Source organism: Hypanus sabinus, chromosome 8, assembly GCF_030144855.1.
Source record: "Hypanus sabinus isolate sHypSab1 chromosome 8, sHypSab1.hap1, whole genome shotgun sequence".
Classification (NCBI taxonomy): domain Eukaryota; kingdom Metazoa; phylum Chordata; class Chondrichthyes; order Myliobatiformes; family Dasyatidae; genus Hypanus; species Hypanus sabinus.
Genome location: NC_082713.1, coordinates 88,659,498 through 88,671,164, shown reverse-complemented (window position 1 = coordinate 88,671,164; position 11,667 = coordinate 88,659,498). Strand labels below are relative to the sequence as shown.

The 11,667-nt window shown below is 43.4% G+C and overlaps 1 long non-coding RNA gene across 2 annotated transcripts in view; it reads left to right on the top strand.

The window, feature by feature from the left end:
• Positions 1–323: 323 nt before the first annotated feature.
• LOC132398282 (uncharacterized) overlaps positions 324–11,667 on the top strand; it is a 30,551-nt gene continuing 19,207 nt past the window's right edge. The window contains exon 1 of one of the 2 annotated variants that reach the window (XR_009513604.1): positions 324–822. This is a non-coding gene — a long non-coding RNA (uncharacterized LOC132398282). Of the gene's footprint in view, positions 823–3,292; positions 3,523–11,667 lie in introns of those variants that run through there. The other variant, XR_009513605.1, reaches the window with a different exon arrangement.

Here is an 11,667-nt window from a genome sequence, read left to right as displayed (position 1 = left end):
GCTCAGTTTGATCAAACACAACACTTCAATATTGGTGTATAAAAATTGTTTCATAAGCAAAGATCTTAACGAAAGAAAATTCAAAAGCTGTATTTCATTTAATTTAGTTCTCTATTGCTACTGAGGCTTTGCATATTTCATTGGTGTCTGCATTCATTGTGCAATTAAATACTTAAATTGGAGTTTGCAAGTTTCAGAAATATTGTCCTTGGAGTGACACTGCAACCAAATGCTGATCATGTTCATCTCAAAACAGACTCCTTTGTGGGGCTAGTTCATTTATCTTAAATAGTCTGATGCCTCCAGTGAGAAGAAATAACATTCTGCTTCATACACTGGTATTAGAGTGTAGCGCTGTGTAACATTTCTTGTGCAGTAAAAGTTGTAGGAAGAACACCTGGAAGAAGACAGATGATGGCAGACTAATTTGAGATTGAAATAGTGAGAGTAACTTGTCACATAATGTTTTGTTTGGCAATATTTTATTTAAAATATTGATATTGAAACATTTATGTAAAAATAAGAATGTCTTAAAACAATTAGCAATTTGCTACTGACTGATAACATTATCCCAGACATTAAGTCCAATTCCTTTAACTTTAGTTCTCACAGATAGATAACAACATGCTTATCATTTTCAGTAGCAAGAGAAAAAGAAGCTGCCAGAGGAATTCAGGCAAGGTTGACAGAGGAGAACTGACAGTGGACATCAGAAGCAGATGTTGACCTGAAACATTGAATACCCTCCACAGATGCTACTGTTCCTCTAGCAACTTCTAGCAACTTCTTTCTTGCCCCGGATTCCACCACCAGCTGTCTCTTGTATATCCACAATAAATTATTTTTTTGCTGTACTGTATAGGGCACAGTGTTAAAGAGACAAGGTCTGAGGATGACAGAAAGTGACCATAACTCAGGATGATAAAAGGAAGGAAGGAAAAGTGCATCCTCACAAAGGTTGAGACGTTTAGAGATACAGGAGCCATTTCTGCAGGTTGGAGGTGTTGTGGATAGCGTGGAGGGCTGTCAGAGGTTACAGTGGGACATCGATAGGTTGCAAAACTGGCTGAGAAGTGGCAGGTGGAGTTCAACCCAGATAAGTGTGAAGTGGTTTATCTTGGTAGGTCAAATATGATGGCAGAATACAGGATTAATGGTAAGACTCTTTGCAATGTGGAGGATCAGAGGGATCTTGGGATCTGAGTCCATATGACACTCAAAGCAGCTGCGCAGGTTGACTCTGTGGTTAAGAAGGCGTATGGTGTATTGGCCTTCATCAATTGTGGAATTGAATTTAGGAGCTGAGAGGTAATGTTGCAGGTATATATGACCCTGGTCAGACCCCACTTGGAGTACTGTGCTCAGTTCTGGTTGCCTCACTACAGGAAGGATGTGGAAGCCATAGAAAGGGTGCAGAGGAGATTTACAAGGATGTTGCCTGGATTGGGGGGCATGCCTTATGAGAATAGGTTGAGTGAACTTGTCCTTTTCTCCTTGGAGCAATGGAGGATGAGAGGTGACCTGGTAGAAGTGTATAAGATGATGAGAGGCATTGATCATGTAGATAGTCAGAGGTTTTTTCCCAGGGCTGAAATGGTTGCCACAAGAGGACATAGGTTTAAGGTGCAGGTTTAAGAGTAGGTACAGAGGGTTTGTCAGGGGTAAGTTTTTTACTCAGAGAGTGGTGAGTGCGTGGAATGGGCTGCTGGCAACGGTGGTGGAGGTGGGAACGATAGGGTCTTTTAAGAGTCTTTTGGATAGGTACATGGAGCTTAGAAAAATAGAGGGCTATGGGTAAGCCTAGTAATTTCTAAGGTAGGGACATGTTCGGCACAACTTTGTGGGCCAAAGGACCTGCATTGTGCTGTAGGTTTTCTATGTTTCTATGAACGAGGAAAATGCCATAAGGGGAGCTTGGAATTTTCATATTAATGTAAGATTTGATTGATGCATCAGGTAGGATGCTCAAAACACAATGGAGACAAGTGATAACCTCAACTGATTAAGATTCAGTGCCAAGCAGGAGTTACAGACTACAGTCACCTCCTGAAATGTTCAGGCAAGTGAACTCTCAGAGGAGGGAGGGAGAATCTGGTTGAGGAAGAAGATATCCATACACAAATGATCCTGACATACTGACAGCTACTAACACCAAACTAGGATTTAGGTCGTTGCCTAACTGAAGGGAATGTTAGACAGTAACAGCAGCCCCCTTAATAGTTAATCAATAAAGATGGTGATTAATGGGGAAAGACCACTTCTCAAATCAAAGAATCAATAATAGGGAAGTTAATGATTTCAAAATAGCACAGAGATGGTCAGGGGACAATTTGACCCAGAGATATGAAACTGTAGATCATGAAATCCTCAGCCTAAGGATGACAACAAGTGTAGTGCTTTATGCACCAAAGGCAGTAGGAAAAAGTCAGCTAATTACAAGCCTGTGAAGCTAATGCCAGGAGAAGGAAAATTGGATAAAATTCTGAGGGAACTTGAAAGGCAGATTTAATCAAAGAGAGTTTGTCAGGAAGATCAATAGGTCAACAGATACATTTAATGTCAGAGAAATGTATACAATATACATCCTGAAATTCTCTTTCATCACAAACATCCAAAAAAACAGAGGAGTGCCCCAAAGAATGAAAGACAGTTAAACGTTAGAACCCCAAAGCCCCCCCCAGTTCCCCCCTCCCACAAGCAAGGCAACCACCCCCTCCCCACCAGCAAAAAGCATCAGCGACCCCTAACGAGCACTCAAGCATGCAGCAAAGTATCAATCACAGACACAGTACCCCAAAGACTACTCATTCACCTCATAATTTGACATACCACAGGCTCTATTTCTCCCTAATAAGGGAAAAAGAGGTGTCCCCATTTTGCAGTGAGAGGGAAGACATAACAAGCAATTCACTGATTTATGATGTTCAAAGTCTGTTGCGTTGCTTTTTCCGAGCTGTGCGCCTGGAGAGTTGGCACCAAAAAGGCTCAGCTGGTTGGGCTCCCAATCCCCGGCAGCTAACCGGCTGCTCCCGATGTTCTGTGTTCTCCCGCCATGCTTCAGTCAGGGGCACCCGTGGAGAATCAGCATGTCCCCAGAGCCACAGAATCCCAGAACCCTGAAGGCACGCTAGTCTTCCAGGCCGCGTCTTTGGGATATCAAAAAGCGGCTGGTCGTGAGGCCCTGAAAGCAGGTTCCATTCCCACAAAGAACCAAAGTCAGAATGTAACTCCAGGTCAGGGTCTTCAAAAGAAAACCCCAACACACCCACACGCTGAAAAGGGAAAACAGAAATATCAAAGATGGAAATAGAGCTGTTTCCGAAGATGCAAGCAAAGGAGTTGTCGTTTAGCGCCAACTTGACTTCGTCCTGCATCCATGATGCTCTGTGACCTTTTGTGTTATTCTTCTGTGCTAGAAATTATGACTCCATGAAGTAATGCAATGTATTGATGAGGGAAGTCCGGATATGGTCTACATGGACTTCAGTAAGGCCTTTGACAAGGTCTCATGTGATCCACATGGTAAGTTAAATTCCATGGGAATCAGGAGAAGTTGACAAATTGATTCCACATTTGGCTTCCTAACAGAAGGCAGAGGATAAGGTTGCTTCTGTGAAAAGGTAATTGGAGCCATGCAATCCCACAGCATTTCAAAAGATCTAGATGAGCTCTTGTGAGCAAGGAAAGAATGCTGACAATGGCATTTGTATTGTTTTGGTTTTAGATGGTCAGCATTGACATGGTATGCTGAGGGGTCTTGGATACCTGACATAATTTCTGGTATAGTTGCAGAAGTGGAGGAAGTGTGACCTGGAGATAGCATAATATCTCAGCCTGTATCGTGAGCATTTGATTCCAGTATTCTGACAGGCAGGATGGAAATAAAACATATGATGATGAAATTTGAAGGCAGACTGTCAAACGTTTAAAACCACGGAAGTATTCATTTATAATACAGTTTATGAAGCCAATTACAAGGACAAGCAGATGACTCATACAGAGGTGCCTAAATACTAGTCAACTGTAATAAATGTTGTGATATCCTGAAATTTCAACAGCACTGTGCTTCCAGGGTGCTTTGAGGCAAACTCTTTGCAGCACAGCTCAATGGATACTGTTAAATATTCCTGTTTCAGCATGCTACTGCAGAGGATCACAACTGCATCCAAGGTCCATACAGTTAATAAAGATGTTTTAATGCAATTGAGCAATCTATCACTGCTTAAAACTAATGGAAATTATGCTGATGGTGGTTGTAATTCTCGTTGGACACCTTGAAGGAAACGTGCCAATCGCTCAGGGCGATAAGTGCGTTAAAAAAAACAACAGGGTTTTCTACTCCGAATACCGACTGTATTACTGGCAAATGTATAGTCTCTAGTAAATAGAACTGATGATCTGAGAGCTAGGGTGCTGAATCGAGGGACTGTCTGCATCCTCTCCTTCATGGGATTCTGCTTTACCCATTCCGAACTGAACGCAGTGATTCAGATTGACGGGTTCACTATACGCCGTCAGGATACGATCTTCGAGAGGTGGAGGTGTATCCCTTGTGATCAACTCCTTGTGGTGTATTAATGTGTTAGTGACTTCCCTACTCTGCTCACCAGACCTGGAATACCGAGCAATGAAGTGTAGGCCATTTTACCTGCAGTGGGAGATTTCAGTGATCATTTTGGTAGCGGTGTACATTCCACCTCAGGCTAAAGTCAAACAGGGTCTGGATGATCAATCTGCACAAAACTGCACACCCTGACACCTTCACCATCATTTTCGGAGATTTTAACCAGACCAGACGAAAAAAAAATCACTAAATAATTACCATCAACAGATCACTTGTATACCAGAGGAAACAACACACTGGACCATTGTTACACCACCATCAAGAATGCTATTCCATACCCTCATTTCGGGAAGACTTATCACCTGGATGTATTTCTACTCCCTGAGTATAGGCAGAGACTGAAGACTGCAGCTCCAGTAGGGAGGGCCAAGAAGGTATGGACCAGGGAAGCACAGGAGCACTTGCAGTACTGGTTTCAATCAGTGGATTGGACTGTGTTCAGGGATTCATCGTTGAACTGGGGTGAGTATGCTACAGTTGTTACCAACTTCATTAAAACCTGTGTGGATGGGTGTGTGCCTATGAAATCTTGCTACTTGTTCCCAAACCAAAAGGTACGTCATCTGCTGAAGGCTAGATCTGTGGCGCTTAAGTCTGGAGACTCAGGTCTGTACAAGAAAACCAGGTGTAACTTGCAAAGAGCTATTTCAAGGGCAAAGAGACAATTGCGAGTGAGCTGAGAGGCAACATTGGATGTACGACAACTCTGGGAGGGTTTGCAGGACATTACTTCCTACAAAGTGAAACTCAATAGCATGCATGGCAGTGATACTTCACTGTCAGATGAGCTCAATGCCTTCTATGCGCACTTTGAAAGGGAAAATAAAACTACAGCTGTGAAGATCCCCACTGCACTTGGTGACCCTGTGATCTCTGTCTCGGAGGCCGATGTTAGGCTGACTTTGAAGAGAGTGAACCCTCGCAAGGTGGAAAGCCCCTATGGAGTAGCTGGCAAGGCTCTGAAAACTTGTGCCAAACTACTGACAGGAGTATTCAAAGACATTTTCAACTTCTCACTGCTATGGTTGGATGTTCTCAACTGCTTCAAAAGGGCAACAATTATAGAAGTACCCAAGTAGAGTAGTGTGAGAACTTCTACAGTGATGAATTGCTTTGGGAGGTTGGTCAACTCCTGCCACAGCAAGGATCTGGACCTAGTGTAATTTGTCTATTGCCACAAAAGGTCTACGGCAGACACAATTCCAATGGCTCTTCAAATTGCCTAGACACCTATCTCTGGATGCTGTTTATAGACCAGAACTCAATGTTTAACACCATCATTCCCACAGTCCTGATCGATAAGCTAGCTGGTGTCAATAACCTGGACCTTTGTACTTCCCATTGCAATTGGATCCTTGACTTCCTAACCAGAAGATCACAATCTGTGCGGATTGGTGATAATATCTTCTCCTTGCTGACGATCAACACTGGTGCACTTCAGGGGTGTGTGCTTAGCACACTGCTCTACTCTCTCTATACTCAAGACTGTGTGGCTAGGCAGAGCTCAAATATCATCTATAAATTTTCTGATGATACAACCATTGTTGGTAGAACCTCAGATGGAGATGAGAGGGAGTACAGAAGCAAGATATACCAACTAGTGGAGTGGTGTCACAGCAACAACCTTGCACTCAACGTCAGTAAGATGAAAGAGCTGATTGTGTACTTCAGGAAGGGTAAGACAAGGGCGCACAAACCAATCCTCATAAAGGGATCAGAAGTGGAGAGTATGGGCAGTTTCACGTTCCTGGGGGTCAAGATCTCTGAGGCTCTAACTTGGTCCCAACATATCAATTCAGCTATAAAGAAGGCAAGGCAGCATCTATGTTTCATTAGGAGTTGGAGGAGATTTGGTATGTCACCTAAAACACTCAAAAACTTCTACAGATGTAACGTGGAGAGCATTCTGACAGACTGCATCACCGTCTGGTATGGGGGAGGGGATCAAATGAAGTGACAGAAAGTTGTAAAATCAGTCAGTTCCATCTTGGGTACTAACCAATGTAGTATCCAAGAGATCTTCAAGGAGCAATGCCTCAGAAAGGCAGCATCCATTATTAAGAACTCCCATCACCCAGGACATGCCATCTTTTTATCAGAAGGAGAAGCAGAGGCCTGAAGACACACGCTCAGTGATTCAGGAACAGCTTCTTCCCCTTTGCCATCCAATTCATAAATGGACATTGACTCACTTTTTTAATATTATTTCTGTTTTGCACTATTTTTAATTTAACTGTTTAATATACTATAAACCATAAGCTATAGGAGCAGAAGTAGGTCATTCGGTCTATCAAGTCTGCTCTGCCATTCAAACATGGCCTGATCCAATTCTTCCAGACATCTCCACTCCCCTGCCTTCACTCCATACCTTTTGATGCCTTGGCTAGATACCCTCTCATGCCATTGTAATTTCTTTTATTCCACTGAAATACCGTCACATTGGATTTTATTTTTTTCCCTCTCAAATTTCAATGTGAACTTGATCATATTGTGATCACCGGTCCCTGAGGCTTCCTTAATCTTAAACTCTCTTATCACTTCCAGATCATTGCACAACACCCAATCCAACACAACTGATCCCCCTGTGGACTCAACAACAAGCTGTTCTAAATAGCCATTCTACAAATTCTCTCTTGAGGTACAGTACTGGCCTGATTTTCCCAATCCACTCTCATGTTAAAATCTCAAATGATTATCACAACATTGCCTTTCTGACATGCCTTTTCTATCTCCTTCTGTAATTTGCAATTCACATCGCAGCTGCTGTTTGGGTGCCTGTATACAACTGCCATTAGGGTCCTTTTACCCTTGCCATTTCTTAACTCAACCATAGAGACTCTACACCTTCCAATCCTATGTCATCTCTTTCCAAAGATTTAATATTATTCTTATACACAAAGCCACACCACCCATGGTGCCTGCTAACCTATCTTTCCGATACACCGTATATCTCTGGCTGTTCAGCTCCCAATGGCAGCCATCCTTTAGCCAAGTTTCAGAAATGGCCACAACGTCATATTTGCCGGTCTGTAACTGAATTTCAAGATTGTCTATTTTACTCCTTATGCTGTGTGCATTCAGATACAACACTCTCAGTCCAGTATTTGTTGCTTTCTGTTTTAACTGCACCACCCATCTATTGTCCTGTAACTCATGCCACTGGCTGTGATTAAGCCTCATCTCCTGCCTGTTCTTTCTATAATCTCTGTTGCACGCTATCTTTATTTCTGTTTTCCCCTTCCTCAGTGCTATAACTCCAGTTCCTGTCCCCCTGCCAAATTAATTTATACCCTCCCTAACAGCTCTATTAAATGCACCTGCTAGGGTATTGGACCCCTTTGGATTCAGGTGTAACCCGTTCTTTTTGTGCAGGTTCTACCTCCACCAGAAGAGGCCCCAATGATCCAGGAACTTGAAGCCCTGCCCCCTACACCAGTCTTTCAGCCACACATTAATACATGTTATTAATCATGTTATTCTCACACTCACCAGCATGTGGCACCGGCAGCAATCCTGAGATTACTAACTTAGAGGTCCTGCTTTCAGCTTCCTACCTAACTCCCTGAATTCTTTCCTCAGGTCCTCCTCTCTTTTTATACCTCTGTCATTAGTACCAACTTCTGGCTGTTCACCCTCTCGCTTCAGAATATTCTGCACCTGATCTGAGACATCCTGTACCCTGGCACCTGGGAGGCAACACACCATGTGGGTTTCTCTATCAGGCTGACAGAACCTCCTGTCTGTTCCCCTCACTATTGAATCCCCTATGACTACCACATTCCTCATCTTCTTCTCTCCCTTCTGCACCACGGAACCAGTCTCAGTGCCAGAGACCCAGTCGCCGTGGTCATCCCCTTAAACGCATCCAAAACGATATAACAATTACTGAGGCGGACGGCCACAGGGTGCTCCCTACTATCTGAGCTCTTTCTCTCGCTTCCCTGACCGTCACCCGCTTATCTACCTCCTGCACCCTCGGGGTGATTAACTCACTGTAGCTCCTCTCTATCTCCTGCTCACTCTACTTATTAAGCAGTAGGTCATTGAACCACAGTTCCAGATCCCTAACACAGTCTCTCAGAAACTGCATCTCGGTGCACCTGGTGTAGATGTGGCCATCTGGGAGACTGGAAGATTCCAAGGATTCCCACATCCGACACCCAGAGTAAAATACTAACCTACCGACATGCTTGCTATTCCTCAAAAAAAAAGCAAAGAAACACCAAAAGCAAAGTGCACTTACCCACTTACCTCGCTGAAGTCCGAGTGAGCAAAAGTCTGTCGCTTCTACTCCTGACGATGGCCGCTTCACTTATCCCTTCTGTAATTTTATTTAGTTCATTGAGCTTATATATATATTGTACTGCTGCTGCGAAGTTATCAAATTTCTCGACATATGCTAGTGATTCTGATTGTGATTGACTCACTTTATGTTTATGATTGTGTGGCTAAGCGCAGCTCCGCTGCCATATTCAAGTCGAGTTGACTGTCGTAGGCTGATTGAAAGGTGGCGCCAAATCAGCAGATGGGAAGCAGATTGAAAACCTGGCTGAGTGGTGCCACAACAACAACCTCTCACTCAATGTCACCAAGACCAAGGAGCTGATTATTGCCTTCAGGAGGATGGAAACCAGAGGTCCATGAGCCAGTCCTTAGGTCAGAAGTGGATATGGTCAGCCATGTAAAGTTCCACGGCTGTCATCATTTTGGAGATACTGTCATGGGCCATTTATGTAAGTGCAATTATTGAGACAGCACAGCAGTTCCTAAGCATTCTGTGAAGATTCAGCACCACATCCAAAACTTTGACAAACTTCTATAGATGCACATTGGAGAGTTTAAAGACTGGCTGCATCACAGCCTGGCATGGAAACACCAATGCCCTTGAATGGAAAATCCGACAAAAAGTAATGAATTCGGGCCAGGCCATCAAGGGCAAAGCCCTCCTTACCATTGAGCACCTGTATAGTGCCGATAAAAAGTATTCACCCTCTTTGGAAGTTTTCATGTTCTATTGTTTTACATCATTGAATCACAGTGGATTTAATTTGGCTTTTCTGACATTGATCAACAGTAAAAGTTCTTTCTTGTCAAAGGGAAGACTAAGTGATCTAAATGAATTACAAATATAAAACACAAAATAATTGATTGCATAAGTGTTCACTCCCTTCAAGTCAGTATATATGTAATTCTCACTTCAGCTTGCAGCTTAATATAGGGGATGATAGTGTTACGAAGGTGAAGCAACTCTGAGGGGCCGAAGGGTACAAAGTCGCCCCCTCCTTTTAAAGAATCGCAAGATCGCTATTATTTCGGGTCTGAGACCCAGGAAATGAGAGAGATACACATCATACAGGAGAGAGACACAGAATACACAAGGTTTGGAATGTCTCCTGACATAAGCAAAACGGAACCACTGATTGCTGCCATTGTCTCTTGGAGACGGAATTGTGTATTGAGTACTGTACTATTCAATGAAACCCCTCAGGGGACAACCAGAGTGGTCTGGTTGAGGGATTGCATCATCCCAACCTGATTGACATCTGAGACCCCGTGAGTAAGGATAAAAGAGGGTCTGGGGAACACTCCTTCAGATGCACCGGGAGAAACACTAGAAGTCCCGTGACAGCGTTTTATAGTGAAAGCTGGTGGGTGCTCGTGTGCGTCCTCCCTTGCCTGGGTGGTGAGCTCACCATGGAAGAATGGTTTAGCTAAAGGAGAGGTCACACTTGTACGGCCATGACAACGAGACACTTGACAGATCGAAATCATAAAGGAAGGTTGAAAAATACCCGTAGTGGTAACTGTTCCCATTTTTCTAATCCCTCTCTCTCTCTCCAACAATTGCAACACAGCAACAACCAAAAGACGGCAGCTTGTGTGAACTGCAGTGAACTTTATATTTCCATCGGACAATACATTATCCCCTAGACAACGATAGAGCTTATTTCTTATTGATTATTATTATACCTGCACTTATAGGTTTAGTATTGACAACGTATATTATCTGTATATTTGCATTGATATTATTTTTGTGTATTTTTACTAATAAATACTGTTAAAAATAGTATCATCAGACTCCAACGGACGTCTCTATCTTTGCTGGTAAGTGACCCAGTTACGGGGTTCGTAACAACGTGGGGCCTCGTCTCGAGATTTGATTGGAAATTAGAGGGCCAGTAAATCGGGCTTTTAAGTCCAAACTTGGATCTGGTTGCATGGGTAAGCAGACGGAAAACCAGCAAAGATGGACGTAGACGAATTTATAAAAAACCCGACTCTGGAGGCGCTAGAGGCTGCCTCAAAGTCGGACTTGATAAATATTGTGAAAGGACTAAATCTTGCAGAGATGAGGTTGTCAATGAAAAAGCGGGAGGTGCGGAGGGCCATAACTCAGTATTATATTGTGAAGAGTGTGTTTTCGGCTGAGGTATTGGAAAATACCCCTGAAAAGGTACCAGCTAATGGGCCGGCTCAGTTAGAGTTGGAGAAATTAAGGTTGGAGCCTGAAATTAAGTTAAAACAGCTGGAAGCAGCTGAAAAAGAGAAGGAAAGAGAAGGAAAGAGCTGAAAAGGAGAAGGAATATGAGGAGGAGAAACAGAGGAAACATGAGCTGGACATGGAGAAGTTCAGGCAAGAGCGAAGAGCTCAAGGGCCAGACAGAGAGGAGCGGTTTAATGTTAGTCGAGAGTTTAGGTTAGTATCTCTGTTCGAGGAGATGGATGTTGATAGCTATTTCTTGCATTTTGAAAAGGTGGCAGTGAGTCAGAAGTGGCCCAGAGATCAGTGGGTGGCGTTGTTACAAAGTGTGTTAAAAGGGAAGGCACAACGGGCATATGCGACGTTGTCCATGGAGGAGGAGGAGTCTGAGGATTATGAGAAAGTAAAGGAGGCCATTCTTCGGACCTACGAATTGGTACCTGAGGCCTATAGACAAAAGTTCAGAAATTTAAAGAAAGTGTGGAATCAGACGTATGCAGAGTTTGCCTATGAGAAGGGTGTGCTCTTGGATCGTTGGTGTGCAGCAGAAATGGTGGAACAG